General features: G+C 42.4%; 1 long non-coding RNA gene across 1 annotated transcript; it reads right to left on the reverse strand.

Annotated features, from left to right (window-relative positions):
• Positions 1-229: 229 nt before the first annotated feature.
• LOC122447521 lies at positions 230-10,208 on the reverse strand. The gene is made up of 3 exons (XR_006271266.1): positions 10,140-10,208; positions 9,964-10,055; positions 230-919 (listed from the first exon to the last, which is right to left on the reverse strand). It is a non-coding gene; the product is annotated as an uncharacterized LOC122447521 (long non-coding RNA).
• Between the last annotated feature and the right edge of the window lie 334 nt (positions 10,209-10,542).

The raw sequence follows: 10,542 nt of genomic DNA on the forward strand, positions 1-10,542 counted from the left end.
TCAGTTTAAAGTATACTCTTTGCATGAAAGAAAAAAAAGGAATAAAGAAGTCTTAATGGTTTTTGTCCAACTTATTTTGGGGAGAGTTGATGGAATTTTTTTTATGCTCTTAAATAAACACAGCCTTATGTTTCTCTATAGTTTTTAATCCCCCTCCAACCAGAAGTATCGCAAAGTTCTTTACCAATTATATAGCAAAGAAATTATAGCATTATATAATGCCACAGATTGTGACAATTCAAAGTTAAATAGCAGCTTAACATACTGAAAAGTATAACAGGAAGGAAAAAGCATTAACAAGTGAGCTCATCTAGCTTATTATAGACATCAGTGCTTGAAAGTTCCACTCTATAGCAACAGCAGGAGCAGTCACCAGCTAAGACGATGGAATGTACACATTGCAAGCAAGAACCTTGAAAGCTCCCGGGCTCATGGGCAAACCGGTTTCACTTTCTTGGTAGCTGACTCGGTTCAGCATGGACTTGTCCTTCTCCCCAAATGTCCTCTGAGGTCAATTTCCTCTGTTAATTTTCTTCTAATATTACATTAATGAATCAGAGGCTGGCAAGTAGTCAAATTTCCAAAACTCATTATAAAACTGCTTGCTGCCAGTGGTAATGGTACAGCCCTGCTTGCTGCTCCATGGTTTCTGGCATTTGAGAGCAGGGAAGTGCGCTCACTGGAGTGGAATTTTTGATTTCCATACATGGCTGACTTGTGGGGAGGCAGTGGGAATCCATTCTGTTAGCAGCCTATGTTCTTCAAAACACATCTATTGTGTTTCACAGACTCTTATTACCCTTTGCTGTTTGATGCTCCTTAATTTGTTAGCTAATTTCTGTCAACTTCCAGCACATTCTAGGGATTTTGGTCTCTTCTCTGACACAGGATGCACATGGTTGAATGAAATCAATGATACCTAGAGGGAAAGGAGCCAACATTTCTGAACACCCTCAATAGACCAGATTCACAGCCAGATGCTTTCCACACACAAACCATGGAGCAGGTGTCACTGCCTCACTGTATGGAGGCAAAGCCTGAGACTTCACCAGATTGAGTCAACCTTCCCCAAACTATGGTTCACAGGGTTCATGGATCAGAATCACCTGAAAACTTGTAAAATGCAGTTTCCTGGACCCCACTGTAAAACTACTTAATCAGAATATTTGGGGAGATGTCTTGGAGATGCCTTCTTTCACCCAATACATCATGTCCAACTTTCAACAAAAATTACAAGGTATCCTAAAATGCAGCTTGAAGAGATGGGGCAAGCATCAGAGATGGACTCTGATTATGACAGAAATGTTGAAATTATCATTCCAGGAATGTAAACCAACTGACTTATATGCTAAGCACTCTATTGGAAAAGATATAATAGTCCTTAATATGTGTGTGTATGTGCCTAACAACAGAGTGTCAGACTACATGAGGCAAAACTGATGGAACTCAAGGAGAAACAGGTAAATTTACTATTATATTTGGAGACTTCAATACCCCTCTCACAGAGAGGCACAGATCCAGCAGACAGAAAATCAGTAAGGACATAGTTGAACTCAACAGCACCATCCATCAACCAGACATAATTGACATCTATAGACTACTTCATCCAACAACAACAGAACACATATTCTTCCCAAGCACACATAGAACATTCACCAAGGCGACCATGTTTTGGGCCATAAGACACAACAAATTTAAAAGAATAGAAATCATATGATGTCTGCTCTCAGACCACAGTGGAATTAATCTAAAAATCAAAAGCAGAAAGATAGCTGGAAAATCCCAAAATATTTGAAAAAAACAAGGTATAGAGTGAGAGAAAATCTTTGTAAACGATATTATTTTTGTAAATGACATATCTGGACTTTTTAATAAAAGATATAAAAGTACTGTTATTCAAAATGTTTAAAAAAAAAAAACCTTTAAAAATGAAACAGTAAGAAAATAACCTGATTTAAGTGGAAAAAAGATCTAAATAGACAGTTCACCAAAGAAGATGTAAGAATGGCAAATAAGCATATTAAAGGATGCTCAATATCATATGCCATTTAGATAACTACAAATTAAAACAACAATTGAGATATCACTACACTTATTGGAATGGCAAAAACCCAAGATACTAACAACGCCAAATGCTGGCGAGGCTGTGAAGCAACAGGAACTTTCATTCATTGCTGGCGGGAATGCAGAACGATACTTCCCATAGAGATGCAAGATGCCTGTAAGAATGCAAAACTTTGGAAGACAGTTTGGCAGTTTCTTACAAAACTAAACCATACTCTTCCCATATGGTGGAGCCATTGTGCTCCTTGATATTTACCCAAATGAATTGAAAACATGTCCAAACAAAAAAAAAACCTGCATATGGAATCACCATATGACCCAGCAATACCTAAATTCCTTTATTTTAGGTATATATCCCAAAATATTAAAAAAAAAAAAAGCCTGGAAGCAACTAAGATGTCCTCCAGTAGGTAAACAAATAAATAAATTGTGGTACAGCAAACAAAGAAATGTTATTTAGTGCTAAAAAGAAATGAGGCATCAAGCCATGAAAAGACATGGAGGAACGTTAAATGTACATTACTAAATGGAAAAGCCCAACTTGAAAAGGTTACATACTCTGTGATTCTGACTATATGACATTCTGGAAAAGGTAAAATTCTGGAGACAATAGGTTGCTAAGGGTAAGGGGAGAAGGAGGGATGAAAAGATGGAATACAGTAGATTTCGGGGCAATATAACTATTCTGTATATTATAACAATGGATGCGTGTCATTATACATTTGTCAAAACCCATACAACATACAACACCAAGAGTAAGCCATAATTAAACTTTGGACATTGGGTGACAATGATGCTTCAATGTAACTTCCTCTAATATAACCAGTATGCCACTCTGGTGGGGATGTTAATAGTGGGCAAGGCTGTGCATGTGTTGGGACAGGCAGGTTGCGGGAACTGTATATTTGGGCTTCCTTTGTGGCTCAGCTGGTAAATAATCCACCTGCAGTGCAGGAGACCTGGGTTTGATCCCTGGGTTGGGATGATACCCTGGAGAAGGGAAAGGTTACCCACTCCAGTATTCTGGCCTGGAGAATTCCATGGACTATAGTCCATAGGTTTGCAAAGAGTCGGACACGACTGAGAAATTTTCAGTTTATTACTTACTTAGACGCCAAAACTGCTCTAAAAGTAAGAACTTATATTTTAAAAATAGTAATGAATAGGGCCGAAGCTCAATTTGTAAGCAGGAAGTTATGAAATATTTTGTCCAGATTGTCTCCGAGCTCTTCGTAATAGTTCATGTCTCCCACCCATCCCTCCTTGCAACCCTTGGCTCTCTGTGCCACGCCATTCTGAGTCTGCCTCACTCTCTAACGGCACCTTCTTTGTCCATATCCACCACCGCTGCTGCTTCCTTTTGCAGACCTGCTGTACGCACACCCCTCCGGGGTTCTCTTCAGTCAGCTTTCTCTCCAAACCCATTTTCAGTTTTCAATTACAAAGACTTAAATGCACACAACCCCCACATCACCATTCAGTTCCAAACTATCACCAGACACCACCACCAAATGCCTGCCAAACGCCTCTCCTGGGACGCCTCCTGGCACCTGGAACTTGCCACATCTCAAGTTCATCACTTGATTTTTAAATCTAGCATCTATTCTGCCAAGATGAGCATGGTTCTCTCTGACTCCCAGGTTTGAAGCCACCTTTGATTACAACTTCTCTCTGGACCCCAGCATCCAGTCAGCTACCAGGTTCTGTGAATATTTCCACTTGTTTCTTTCTAACCCTCCCATCACCACCTCTGTGCCTTCCGTTTGGCATTTTCCCAACATCTCCTGACTCATGTCTCTGCCTCAAAGCCTTTCCTCCATTCTTTCATGCTCTAATCTGCAACCAAATCTGTCTTCTTCAAAATGTCTTTCTATACTGGAGAGCACAGGGAACCCTACTCAGTACTCTGTACTGATCTATTTGGGAACAGAATCTAAAAAAGAGCGAATATACAAATATGCATAACTCATTCACTTTACTGTACAGCAGAAACTAACACAACATTGTAAATCAACTAGACTCCAATAAAAATTAGTTTGTAAAAAATGTCTTTCTGCACAGGTTCCCTCTGTCTCTGGGAGCCCAAGCATTTGGGTCCCTGCCTTGAGCTGCATTGCCCACAAGGTCTTTCCCACCATGAACTTCTTCACAACCATCCACTGGACCTTTCACTTGGTATCTACCGCATGCTGCCTGAAGTTACAGTTATCCTGTTGCCTGTGTCTGCACTCCCTTAACTAGACTTTAATGGTAGAACAAGTGTTTGTGGGTTACCAGAAAATGCTCACAAATACAGTAGGATACCAACCCCTAGCAGCATCTCCTGGGGTTGACAGTGTTCTCTTTCTTCCTGGTGGAATCATTATTAATGATATTGCCATTATTTATGATAACAAGCATTAATGAGGATGGACCACATGTAAAAATCACAGGGCAGAGGAGGCCACTGACCATCAACTATTGTCTCTGTTGTCCCTTCCTGCTTCATTCATTTCTTCATTTCCAACAATGGCCCTATTTAAGCAGGGGGTGGGAGGTGGGTATAAATTGAGAGTTTAAGATTAACATATACACACTCCTACACACAAAATAGATAAACCAAAAAGGACCTACTGTATAGCACAGGGAACTACACTCAATATTTTGTGATAACCTATAGGGGGAAAGACGGAGAAGGCAATGGCACCCCACTCCAGTACTCTTGCCTGGAAAATCCCATGGACAGAGGAGCCTGGTAGGCTGCAGTCCATGAGTTTGCTAAGAGTCGGACACGACTGAGTGACTTCACTTTCATTTTTCACTATCATGCATTGGAGAAGGAAATGGCAACCCACTCCAGTGTTCTTGCCTGGAGAATCCCAGGGATGGGGGAGCTTGGTGGGCTGCCGTCTATGGGGTCGCACAGAGTCAGACACGACTGAAGTGACTTAGCATAGGAGGAAAGAATATGAAAAGGAATAAATAGACACATAGGTACAAATATATGTTTGAATCACTGTGCTGTCCAGCTGAAAGTAACACAACATTGTAAATCAGCCGTGTGTGTGTGTGCGTGTGTGTGTGTGTGTGTGTGTGTGTGTGTGTGTGTGTATGTGAAAGTCTCAGCCTTGTTCAGCTCTTTGCAACCCCATGGACTGTAGCCCGCCAGGCTCCTCTGTCCATGGAATTCTCCAGGCAAGAATACTGGAGTGGGTTGTCATTTTCTCCTCCAGGGGATCTTCTCAACCCAGGGATCCAAACTGGGTTTCCTGCACTATAGGCAGATTCTTTACCATCTGAGCCACCGGAGAAATCAACTATATTTCAATTTAAAAAAACAATGGCCCTGTTGAGGTTTCTTAACCCATTTTTCTCTTCACACACTGGTTATTCAGTCCTAGCATTTCTAGCAAGTGCTTGCCTTCAAGCCTCCACTTTATGGTCTCACTCACTCACTGTCCCCTATGTCAAGGTGCCGGCATTCACTGCCACCAGCCTATTTCATCTAATTCTTTTCTGTTGGCTTCAGCTTTCTCAACTCCGAACATGTGAGATAATACATCCCTGCTCTTAATTGTGAACTTTATTGCCTTTAAAAATATACATTATGTACACATACAGAAAGCTGTCCACCCATCATTCTAAAGAAAAGGCCTTTTGTTGGGGGGCGGGGGTTGGTTTTTTGACAGATAACTTGAGGATCTAGGACACTTCTATACTGAAAATCTAAATTCCAGTTCAAGGGCCTTGTCCTCCAAGTAGTTATCCTTTGAATGAGCTACTGATCTCTCAGCTAGCATCACTTTATGAATGTATGCATTTGTATGTATTTCCTCATCATCTTTCTGTTAGTTTTCTGCTTATTTAAAATACAATTATAATTTTATTTTTAATATATATATAAATGCAAACCAAAAAAGGCATGCACACTAAAATGGTATTAGTAACTATCTATGACTTGTTTATTCTTTCACTTTTTACTTTAAACTTTTCCTATTCAGGTAAGTGTGGCTCATCAGATCCAAAGAAAATTATAAAAGTCCAAGACATGGCATTGGAAGACATTAAGTTTCTACATGCTGCCACGTACAGACTCAGTTTTAATGATAGCTCTTAGGTTCTGACATAGGATGATTCTTAAACACGTGTTCTTTGAGGACAGATCAAGGAAAAAGAAATCTCTTTATCTCACTGCACATCCCGGCTATCAAGCTCCAGCACTCCCCAGGTTGTCAGGCCACACGGGATACAGGCACCATGCTCTGTCAGCGAGACCCCCCCTACTCCCAGTTCTCTTGGGTTCATCTGTCATGTCAGCCATCCCTACAAAAAAACAAGTCACTCATCTCTACTGGGTGATGAAGTCCCCACTAGAATTTTAAAACACTTTGCCAGGCTTCAGTAAATCTGTTGGCAATTCCCAATCTCACACATTTCAATTTTAGACATTTGGAAGATAACAAGCCATTGGCCCTTCTCTCTAAGAAGAAAGAGAAATCCATAGGCAGGTGGTGCTGACTTTCTCAGAGTTCCAGGAGCAAGCAGCACCAATGAGGCATGGAGCACAGGGCTTGGAGCCTAGACGTGATCCGTGCTCTAAACGAAGCTGGCATGATGCTCTGATTCATTTCAGCATCTCCCAGCCCTGGGCAACCCCAGTGCAATTATCTGTTAAAAGTATTTCTGTCACGTTCCCCCTATAGCTCTTTTAGTTCTACCCAGTTCTGTGAGGCTCTATGAGCCATTCTCTTTTCCAGGTTCCTGTCAGAACATTCCTAAATGTGTGTCTTATATTTGGGTACATGGAACAGTGTCCCCAGTCAATCCCAAATAGCAGTTGCTCCCAAATACATGCCTGCAGTTCACTGTCCTGTGGACTGGCCATGTCATCTGTAAGTATCATATTCAACCTTCTCTGTTACCTATAAACACCGGGGCCTCCCTTCAGACCAGCATCAAGGTGCCCAAGTTCTTCCCACCAGCATTTCAGCTTTCTGATTGATCCACCTGGGCCTTGACAGGGAAGGGAAGGAGGCAGGCAGTGGAGAGGCTGCTGAAGCCTCACCTTTCCATCCATTCCAGGTTCCCAATTACCCCTGGTCTGACCTTCTGAGTGCCCCTTGGCTGTGGCAGCTTGAAATTTGCCACCTCCAGGTCATGCTTACCATCCTCCTCCTGCTTACGTAACACACACACACACACACACACATGCACACACACACACAAATGCAGACCTCAGAACACTGTTTCACAGGAGGTATATAAAACCATAGGGCTGGAAAGACCTCAAGAGGTTATCTGGACTATTCTCCAGCCTTTATTCACTCACTCATTCACTCATTCATTTACTTATCCACTCTTCATTCAGTCAGTCATACAGTCACTGACCAAAATTGTTCTACAAGGTACCAGGCCCTGAAGGATCAAAAGCACTGAAACCAAGACCCTTAATACAGTAGATTATCTGATTTCTCAGTTTGTTTGGTTTGGAGCACAATATGCACTCTCCCTTTTGTGGAAAGTAGCTCCTAGGTTATTTTTGGTTTGGGGGGGCAGAGGAACCACTTGTCCCCCATTCATGGCTTATAGAGTTTTGAGGGGGCTGATAATGGACTGGAAAAGGTCAGTTTTCATTCCAATCCCAAAGAAAGTCAATGCCAAAGAATGTTCAAACTACCATACAATTGCACTCATTTCACACACTAGCAAAGCAATGCTCAAAATTCTCTAAGCCAGGCTTCAACAGTACGTGAACCATGAACTTCCAGATGTTCAAGCTGGATTTAGAAAAGGCAGAGGAAGTAGAAGTCAAATTGCCAACATCCGTTGGATCACAGAAAAAACAAGAGAGTTCCAGAAAAACATCTACTTCTGCTTTATTGACTACACCAAAGCCTTTGACTGTGTGAATCACAACAAACTGTGGAAAATTCTTAAAGAGATGGGAATACCAGACCACCTGACCTGCTTCCTGAGAAATCTGAAGGTATGAAAGTCAAGAAGCAACAGTTGGAACTGGATATGGAACAACAGACTGGTTCCAAATTGGGAAAGGAGTACATCAAGGCTGTATATTGTCATCCTGCTTATTTAACTTATATGCAGAGTAGATCATGAAAAATGCTGGGTTGGATGAAGCACAAGCTGGAATCAAGATTTCCAGGAGAAATATCAATAACCTCAGATATTCAGATGACACCACCCTTATGGCAGAAAGCGAAGAAGAACTAAAGAGCCTCTTGATGAAAGTGAAAGAGGAGAGTGAAAAAGTTGGCTTAAAACTCAACATTCAGAAAACTAAGATCATGGCATCCGGTTCCATCACTTCATGGCAAATTGATGGGGAAACAATGGAAACAGTGACAGACTTTATTTTCTTTGGCTCCAAAGTCACTTCAGGTGGTGACTGCAGCCATGAAATTAAATTTCCTTGGAAGGAAAGCTATGACCAACCTAGACAGTATATTAAAAACCAGAGACATTACTTTGCCGACAAAGGTCCATCTAGTCAAAGCTGTGGTTTTTCCAGTGGTCATGTATGAATATGAGAGCTGGACTATAAAGAAAGCTGAGCACCGAAGAATTGATGCTTTTGAACTGTGGTGTTGAAGAAGACTCTTGAGAGTCCCTTGGACTGCAAGGAGATCCAACCAGTCCATCCTAAATGAGATCAGTCCTGGGTGTTCACTGGAAGGACTGATGCTGAAGCTGAAACTCCAATACTTTGCCCACCTCATGTGAAGAGTTGACTGATTGGAAAAGACCCTGATGCTGGGAGGGATTGGGGGCAGGAGGAGAAGGGGATGACAGAGGATGAGATGGCTGGATGGCATCACTGACTCGATGGACATGAGTTTGGGTAAACTCCGGGAGTTGGTGATGGACAGGGAGGCTTCATGTGGTGCGATTCATGGGGTTGCAAAGAGTTGGACATGACTGAGCAACTGAACTGAACTGAACTGACAATGCCCAACCCTTAGGTGGGTACAAGGCACACAACCAGGAAGTTCTGACCAGCCAGAGACACAGTGATTGGTCAAAGGCAGTGCTTCTCAAACATTCTTGCCTCAGGACTTCCTTACAGTCTTAAAAATTATGGACGATCCCAAGAGCTTTTGATTATCTGAGTTATATTTATAAATATTTACTGTATTTGATAATTAAAATGTTCAGTCACTCAGTCGTGTCCAACTCTTTGTGACCCCATGGACTGCAGCACACCAGGCTTCCCAAAATGAGGAAACTTTAAAATACTTATGTGTTTATTGTACTGACCCAATAGTCCTTTGGATGGAGTAGGTGCAGGGCAGGGGTGGTGGCCATGCATGGGCTCAGCAACCTGGCCTTCCTCTGAAAAAACTGAGCTGACTCCTACCAGCCCCAAACCAGGCTGTTGGGCCCATGTGTGGCCTCCACCCCTGCCCTGTGGCTACTCCATTCACATGACTACTGGTTCAATAAAATAAACACATAAGTATTTTAAAATTTGTTTTGCCACCAACAAAACTAACTAGCACCAAATCCCTTGGTGGCACCTCCCTAAAGGAGATGACCAACCAGCACATTGGTGGGAGAATAACTATATGGCACTTCTTCCATGTGGTGCAATACCTCTTGACAGAACTAACATATTCTTTTTTTTTTTTAATCTTTCATACCATCATAACTTATTTTTTTAATTGGAGTATAATTGCTTTACAATGTTGTGTTAGTTTCTGCTGTAGTACAACAAAGTGAACTGGCTATCCGTATACACATATCCCCTCCCTCTAGAGCCTCCCTCCCACTTCCCCCCATCCCACCCCTTTAGGTCATCGCAGAGCCCTGAGCTGAGCTCCCTGAGCTTTGCAGCAGCTTCCCACTAGCTATCTATGCCACTCATGATAGTGTAGAACTGACATATTCCTAATATGAACTTACCTCCTTTGCTCCCAGGGCCCTAGCCAGCACTGCTGTCTAAAGGCTCCAGAGTGCCTGATTCACATTCTCACAGTTCCTCATAACACTGCTGCCTGCAAAACAAACATCAACAGCCACACTTCACAACTAGGAGATGTGATGGAGAACACCCAACCAGGGAACCTGTGGTCTCTTACATATCACATCACCCAGAAGCTGCTGCCCTAACAGAGGGACAAAATTATCTGCTGGAGGAGGAGTTGAACAGCCAGTTAGGTTGCAGTGTACCCTGCAGGACATAGTAGACTTGCTAAACCAGTGACCAATGGACGATGATATGTCCCCAGTAGGAAAAAAAAAAAAAAGGCATGGATCCAGAAACCAAGGGATGTGAGCAGGATTGTTTAGTCGTTAAGTCATGCTGGCCTCTTTTGTGACCCCATGGACTGTAGCCCGCCAGCTCCTCTGTCCATGGGATTAGAATATATCAGGCAAGAATACTGGAGCGGGTAGCCATTTCCTTCTCCAGGGGAATCTTCCCAACCCAGGAGTCGGCCCCGTGTCTCCTGCTTTGCAGATGGATTCTTTACCACTGAGCCA

Source organism: Cervus canadensis, chromosome 9, assembly GCF_019320065.1.
Source record: "Cervus canadensis isolate Bull #8, Minnesota chromosome 9, ASM1932006v1, whole genome shotgun sequence".
NCBI classification, from domain to species: Eukaryota; Metazoa; Chordata; class Mammalia; order Artiodactyla; family Cervidae; genus Cervus; species Cervus canadensis.